Below are 7,744 nucleotides of genomic sequence, written 5' to 3'. Positions count from 1 at the left end.
GAAATGTTTGAATAGACATTTCACCAAAGAAGAAATATAAACAGCTAATATGCTCATTAAAGGATGCTTAACATCATTAGTCATTAGGGAAATGCAAACAAAAATCACAATGAGATACTATCTCATTTCTACTAGAATAGCTATAATAAAAATGAGACTATCAAGGGTTGGTAAAGATGTGAAGAAACTGGAATCTACATGTGTTGCTGGTAGAAATGTAAATGATACTACTTGGGAAATAGCTTGGCAATTTCTAAAACATTAAACATAAATTTACCATAAATTTTACTCTTAGGAATCTAAGGGAAATGAAAACTTGTCCGCACCAAGACTTGTTCTTGAATATTCATAGCAGCGTTATTCATAATAGGTAAGATGTAGAAACAACCCAAATGCCAATCAGCTGGTAAACAGATAAACAAATGTGGCATATCCTTATCATGGAACACTATTTAGCAAAAAAAGGAGTAATGATTAATGCTACAAAATGAATAAACCTCAAAAACATGATGTTAAATGATGGAAACCAGATGTAAAAAAGTATAACTCCATTTACATAAAATGTCCAGAGAAGGCAAATCTACAGATGTAGAGTAGATTAGTGGCTGCCCAAGGATTGACTGTAAGTGGGCACAAGGGATCTTTAACACTGAAATGTGGTGACGTGTTCACAACTTTGTATACTTATTAAAATCATCCAATTGCATAACTAGATGAATTTTATGGTACGTAAATTATACTTCACTTAAGCTGCTTTTAAAAAAGGATGCAATTAAAGCAGTCCTGATATTCATAAAAAGGAAGGAAAGAAGGATATAAGGAAAGAGAAGCATAAACAAGCAGCAATTAGAAAGTTCACAATAAATTGATCATATTCTGTGTATATGAGCTCAGGTTCCTACGCAATTCATGATGTAATTATGGTGGCAGAAATCAGCAAAATGCTGTTTTGAGTGAGAAATAACGCAAACAGGAAGTGAGAAATAGTGAGGAGGTGAGGTGAAAAGGAAGTGAGAAATAATGCAAATAGGAAAATTACAATGATTAACTTAAGGAAGGAAAGATTTCAAGTGTAGCTTAATTCTTTGAGAATGATGTTTTCTGGGCTTAAAAAAAAAAAAAAAAAAGACCCAAAGGAAACAAGATAATAAGAAAACACAATAAGCTCATACTTTTACAGCAAATGATCAGAGTCAGATATAGATTATTTTGTTTCCCTTTGAACAGACCCTAGAAGTTTCCTTCTCCCAAGTCTTCTGTAGGGGAAGGACATTTTTTCCTTATTTCCTTCTAGGTTCTTTGGCTGGCTTAATCATTAAATAGGCAGAAAACAGATTAACAGGAGAAAAGCAAATTTAATTTTGTATTTAAGGAGCCCATAAAAATATGAAACTCAAATAATAACCAGAGCAAGCAGCTTTTATACCTTTTAGACAAAGAATTAATTTGTGAAGAGCTGACAAGACGAAGAGGTTTGGGCTTGGGGGTAGTAGTGAAGAAGTAACAAAATTTGTTTCTAGGGCCTTCTCAGCCCTAAATTCCTATCTCTTGTGATGAGGATGTCTCTCTTCCTCCTGGTAGAGGAAGGGTACCTTTTACATGGGAGATTTATTTCATTTTCAGAAGGATAAAGGAGGGTCAGAGGGTCCTTCTTGCACAGGCTGTTTCTCAATTATTATTATTTTTTTAAGATTTTATTTTTAAGTAATCTCTATACTCAACATGGGCCTTGAACTCACAAGAGTTGCATACTCATCTTACTGAGCCAGCCAGGTACCCCTCAAATACCTTTAATTCAAAATAACCAATGTGCCAAAGCAGCACATTTTTGAGTGGCCTATTTTATTCCCCTACATTTTTCTTTTTTTTTTTTTTTTAAGATTTTATTTATTTATTTATTTGACAGATAGAGATCACAAGCAGGCAGAGAGGCAGGCAGGGGGGGGGGGGAAGCAGGCTCCCCACTGAGCAGAGAGCCCGATGCAGGGCTCAATCCCAGGACCCCGAGATCATGACCTGAGCCGAAGGCAGCGGCTTAACCCACTGAGCCACCTGGGTGCCCCTACTTCCCTACACTGTCAAGCAAAGATGGCTTCTCATCTCCTATGAGATCGTTTCTCTGTGGTCTTTGCCAAGAGCAGAAGGTATGATTATTGACTGAGGCCCTTTCCTTCCTTAGATTGTGAAATTCAGTGGGAAAGAAGAAGTCATTATTTTGTAGGAATGGAACCACCAACCAAAAAAAAAAAAAATTTAATCGTTCAAGTTGCAGAATTTTAAAGGAATTTGTTCCACAGTTTTTTGTATTGTTCTGGTTCCACAGTTTTAACCTGCTGCATTATTTTTCCAAGTTCAAAGACTTTCTTTGTAGCAGGTTAGGAGGTTTTTTCCTTTTTTTAAAGATTGTATTTATTTATCTGAGAGAGCAAGTGAGTGAGAGAGCATGAGTTGGGGTGAGAAGGTACAGAGGGAAAGGGAGAAGCCGTCTCCCACTGAGCAGGGAGCCTCATATAGGGCCCCATTGTAGGTTCCTGGAATCAGGGCCAGAGCTAAAGGCAGATGCCCAACAGACTGAGCCATCCAGGTGCCTCAGGTTAGGAGGTTTTCTTCTTTCTTTCTTTTAAAGATTTATTTTATTTATTTATTTGACAGAGAGAGAGAGCATAAGTAGGCAGAGAGGCAGGCAGAGAGAGAGGGGGAAGCAGGCTCCCTGCTGAGCGGAGAGCCTTTTGCAGGGCTCAATCCCATGACCCTGAGATCATGACCTGAGCTGAAGGCAGAGGCATAACCCACTGAGCCACCCAGGCGCCCCAGGAGGTTTTCTTACGGAGTATTTAACGCATACCTATTTATACTGCAGAATCCGACCAGGAATAGAAATTTAGCTGCCTTTAGAACTTAACCTACTTATTAATAATGGTTATAAAAACTGCAACATCATGGAAAAATGTTTATGATATGTTATGTGAAAATAGCAGGACCCAAAGTTAAATGTATACTATAATTAGACCCATGCAAAAAAAAAAAAAAAAAGATATGCATGATAGAAAAGGCTGAAATAGAAACGAAATGGTGAGATGATTATTTTAGCATGGTGAGACTGTGAAAGATTAATTTTTTTCTATTTTCCAAAAATTTTTAAAAGTTATTATTTACTTAAATGTGTTCAAGCCCCACCTTGTGCATAGAGCTTACTTGAAAAATTTTTTTTGGAGGGGGGGGAACACCTGGGTGGCTCAGTCAGTGAAGCGTCTGCCTTTGGGTCAGGTCACGATGCCAGGTACCTGGGATCAAGTCCCGCATGGGGCTTCCTGCTCAGTGGGGAGCCTCTTTCTCCCTCTGCTGTAGCTCTCCCTCCTTGTGCTCTTTCTCTGTCTGACAAATAAATAAATAAAATCTTAATTTTTTAAAAATGTGCTCAAAAAGTGAAATTTTAGCTACCCCAACAGTCAAGGCAGGGGTGACCCACTTGTTTGCTCACAGGATGCACAGTGATGGGTTCACTGTCAGTCCTGGCAATGAGCAGATCAAGCTGAAAGGAAGCTGATGTAGCTTTTCTAGGAAAATGGTCAGCATCTCCAAAGAATGAAAAAGAACAAAAGCCTGAGAAACTTTCTCTTTCTACAGAAAAGAAAGAAATATGAACATGCCGGGGCACCTGCATGGCCCACATTGGGCTCCCTGCTCAGCAGGGAGCCTGCTTTTCCCTCTCCCACTCCCCCTGTTTGTGTTCTCTCTCTCTCTCTCTGTCAAATAAATAAAGTCTGAAAGAAAGAAAGGAAGAAAGAAAGAAAGACAGACAGAAAGATGGAACTATGAACATTCCTTCACCAAGGCAGGCTGAAAACTTAGCACATCAGCGCCCCAAGGGTAGGTGGGGTGACCTAGAGAAAGAGGTGGATCCCACCATCAGGTCTGGCCCCTCTAAACTCTCCCCAGGTGACACTTGGTTTTTAGTCACCTTTATTATGTATTTATTTATTTTTTTATTTTTAAAAATTTTTATTTATTAGAGAGAGCACAAGCAGGGGGAGCAGCAGTAGGAGAGGGAGAAGCAGACTCCCCGCTGAGCACGGAGGTCGATGAGGGGATAGATCCCAGGGTCCTGGGGTCACGAGCTGAGCCGGAGGCAGTCCTTCAACCCACGGAGCCACCCAGGTGCCCCTTCAGTCACCTTTAGAAGCATTTTATCTCCTTAATGGAAAGGCAGGACCCATTCTGCAAGAAGAAAACAGTTAATTTGAGATCAGGACTGAAGGTAGGGAAGAGAAAGAGGCAAATGATTATTTTGTTAGATTGCTTTATGCTTGTAAAAGAAAGTGCAAATAGCTTTAGTATTACTAAAACATGATTAACAATAATGGAAACTATTAATAATAATGGAATGACAATTATGTCCTCACAGTTTAATGAATTCAAGAACCAGTCCAATTCATTTCTGCCCTTTTGTGCTTTAACAAAGGTGTGGCATGTCTGCTCTACCGTGAGGGACAGTCATTCCAGATTATAAAGATAGATTCTGGAGTATCTATTGGTCAGAAAGGTGATCTTAACAATAGGATTTCCAAGTGGGAAGATAAATGAAGTGGCAGGAAAGGAGCTTCCTGAGATTAAGAACTCTAGGAAGGAGCTTGACAACCGGTTTTCTGAAAAGCAAGGTTCTCTTTATCAGTGATGAACTTGCTGATTAGCTAGAGTCTTAAAAAAAAAAAAAGAAAAGAAAAGAAAAGGAGACGTATCCTTTAGCTGTACTTTTGTTGATCAGACATAATTCCCCCACACCTGCTTGCCCCGAGATGGCCATGTTGGAGCACCTTCTCAGACTCTGAAGAAAGATCATCATGGATTATTCCAACTGCTTTGCGGTCACTGGAATTCGGTGTGTTGCAGATACTGGGCCTAAAAAAAGGTCTCTATCTTTTTGGAGCTTTTTTTTTTTTTTTTTTTAAAGATTTAATTTATTTATTTGACAGAGAGAGATCACAAGTAAGCAGACAGGCAGAGAGAGAGGAAGGGAAGCAGGCTCCCTGCTGAGCAGAGAGCCCGCTGTGGGACTCGATCCCAGGACCCTGAGATCCTGACTTGAGCCCAAGGCAGCGGCTTAACCCACTGAGCCACCCAGGCGCCCTTTTTTGGAGCATTTTATACTAATGTATATGTCTTTTATCCCAACTTGTTGCTGTCACCCACATCCTGGGCCATAGCAGTAGTACTGTCACGGGTAAGACACAGTCTCAAACATTAGAGAGTGAGACCTGCACCAGGCCAGTCATGACACTGAGAGTTTATTTTTCGGTGTGCCTACATAAACCACATTATGTGAGCAAGAAAACATGAAGGGGATTTAGTATTATCAAGTAAAACTTACAACAAAGTTTAATGACAGTCATCATAAACTGTATCTTCTTTCAAAGACCTCATAATGGCAAACAGCTCACTATCTAATCCGTATCTCACGGATACTGTTTTTGTATGCCAGAAAACAGGGGTTCGAAGTTGGGGACTTTAAAAGCAGAAAACTTAGTGGGGCGGGAAACTGCTTTTTAGTTTCTGGGAAAATAGAATGTAAGTGTTTAGAAAAGAATGTCTCCCGGGGTGTGACTAAGAGATGGGTCGGGTAGGAAGGAGGGCGGAGAAGGGGGAAGGACCTGCACGGAGTTGGGTCAAGGTGTGCCTAGGGAGAGGGGCGGCTGCGTGAGAGACCTGGAATGCTCTGGGGGGGAGTCTGGCCGCCATCTGCCGGAAGGCCATCTCAGTGTTGTGCAGGGAGGGACCCAAGGGATCTGTTCCACAGGATTCTCGGAGCACCTAAAGCTCCACACTGGTCTAGTGGTGGGGGCTGGTAGGGACCGGCTGCAAGGGTTAGAGTCAGGAGACTGTAAGAAAATGTGTTGGTGACGCTGAGAAGAAAAAATATGGAGGCAGAAGAACACACAGCATGAAGGGAGGAAGTTCGTTTTGGGGATCCGGAGGGAGGATGGAACATACATAGTCAGTCAGCAGAGGAGAGACTCAAGATCAGGAATCGGGGCAGGAAGCAGACAGGAGGCCGCAGGCTCGAGATCTTGGAAAGCAGGGAAGAGAAGCAGAGGAAGAGAGAACCAGGCGCTACCTGGAAAGACTCTGGTGGGGAGGTGGGGAGGTGGGGCAGGCCAGGCGGTCAGAGGTGGTCCGCTGGGCCTGCTTCTGCATCTGGAGAGGGTCAGAGGCTTGGCCCCAGGGCGTGGCTGCGGGACCGGAACGAGAGAGCACGCGCTCAGTGTGCACACAAGGCCCTCACCGTTGCAGCCTACGCACACCGGAGCAAGACAAGACTGACAGGGAGGAGAGTGTGGCTGGTCTTAGGAGCCTGAACTGAATGAGGTTTGGAGGAGCCAGTTTGCAAGTTGGGGGGACCAAGTGGAGGGGAGCAGCACAATGGCTGATGAAGGAATTCTTCCCCTCTAGCAAGAAACTGGGGATGGGGGGGGCGACAGAGAGGGGGTGGAGGGGACATTCTGAGGCCAGAGTCTTACCTGGTCGGCAGGGATGTCCCCGGGCGCACCCAGGTGGTAGACTAAGAGGTGTGATTAGGCATGTCTTGGTGCCCCAAATTTCTCCCTAAATTATCTGAAATTATAAGGACATAAGAGTTCATAAACAAACATCTCTATAAAGAAGGGGCGTGAAGAAACACTCCCACCATTTAAAGCTGGAGAGTGAATTACCCAACAGTGTTAGGTTTAACAAAAGCCCGAGGAGAGGTTGGGAGTGAGAACTTTGCTGAGCGGGAAGACAGAGGCAGAGCTCCCTCAACACTGAGGGCAGGACCCCTGAGCCAGGGGGAGGAAAGGTCCCAGAGAAAGCAGAAAGTCAGGCGCTGAAACAGAAGACTCCAGGATTACAGGCCATACAAAAGAGAGCTAGGAGTATTGTAGGCCCTAAGCCACGAGGCAGTGTCGGAGGAAATTTGCTAGGAAGTTTTATGCCTTCCTTCATAGCCTCTCTCCCCCTGGGTCTCACCTTTCCTCGTCCCCGAACCTCACAGAGCAGCTCTACCATCCAGGGTCAGAAATGACAGTCTTTTAGAAAATCAAACAAGGCCGGAAGGCATACATTCTCTCATTTATTTAACAGAAGAGGAAGTTGAGGCTCAGGGGGAAGTGACTTGCTCAAGGTCACCCAACAAACGAGCTGCTAAAGCAGAAACAGAAGAGCCCAGGAATCGGGCCTCAGAGCACCCGACCACCTGGACCACCTGCTTCAGAAAACCCATAGGTTTTCAGAAAACGGACAGGTTGGGGTAAGTTCCTGCACATCTAGAGAACAAAAAGCAGGACTCCTCCTTGGTGGAAGTTAATGATTAAAACCTAGTCTGATCTAATGTGGCTAACCAGAGTTACTAATTAAGCCAATTTCTTCAAGAAAAGGCCGTTTCAAACAAAAGCATTCTCTTTGAAGCTAAATCTACAGGCGTTCAAGTTGTGGTAGCACGAACTATATGATTATAATATTTTAAGTATATTAAAAAATATTTCATAATACAATACCTTAACCTCTGCAGCTCACATTTTCTCTTCATCGCAGGCCACATGCTGGGTCCTGATAAAATGGTTTCGTAACTTTGGGGGGAAGGAATTTAACTAAAATAACTTCACTTAGTGTTTGAGCGAACGAGGTAATAAAATCTGTTTGCTGTGTTCACTGTCTGCAGATAGGGCTGTAATTACACCACATAAGGAAGAAAGGTAGCTGAGTCTCAATC

The sequence above is a fragment of the Mustela erminea genome, chromosome 4, assembly GCF_009829155.1.
Source record: "Mustela erminea isolate mMusErm1 chromosome 4, mMusErm1.Pri, whole genome shotgun sequence".
In the NCBI taxonomy this organism is placed as follows: Eukaryota; Metazoa; Chordata; class Mammalia; order Carnivora; family Mustelidae; genus Mustela; species Mustela erminea.
This window is presented reverse-complemented; position numbering follows the sequence as displayed.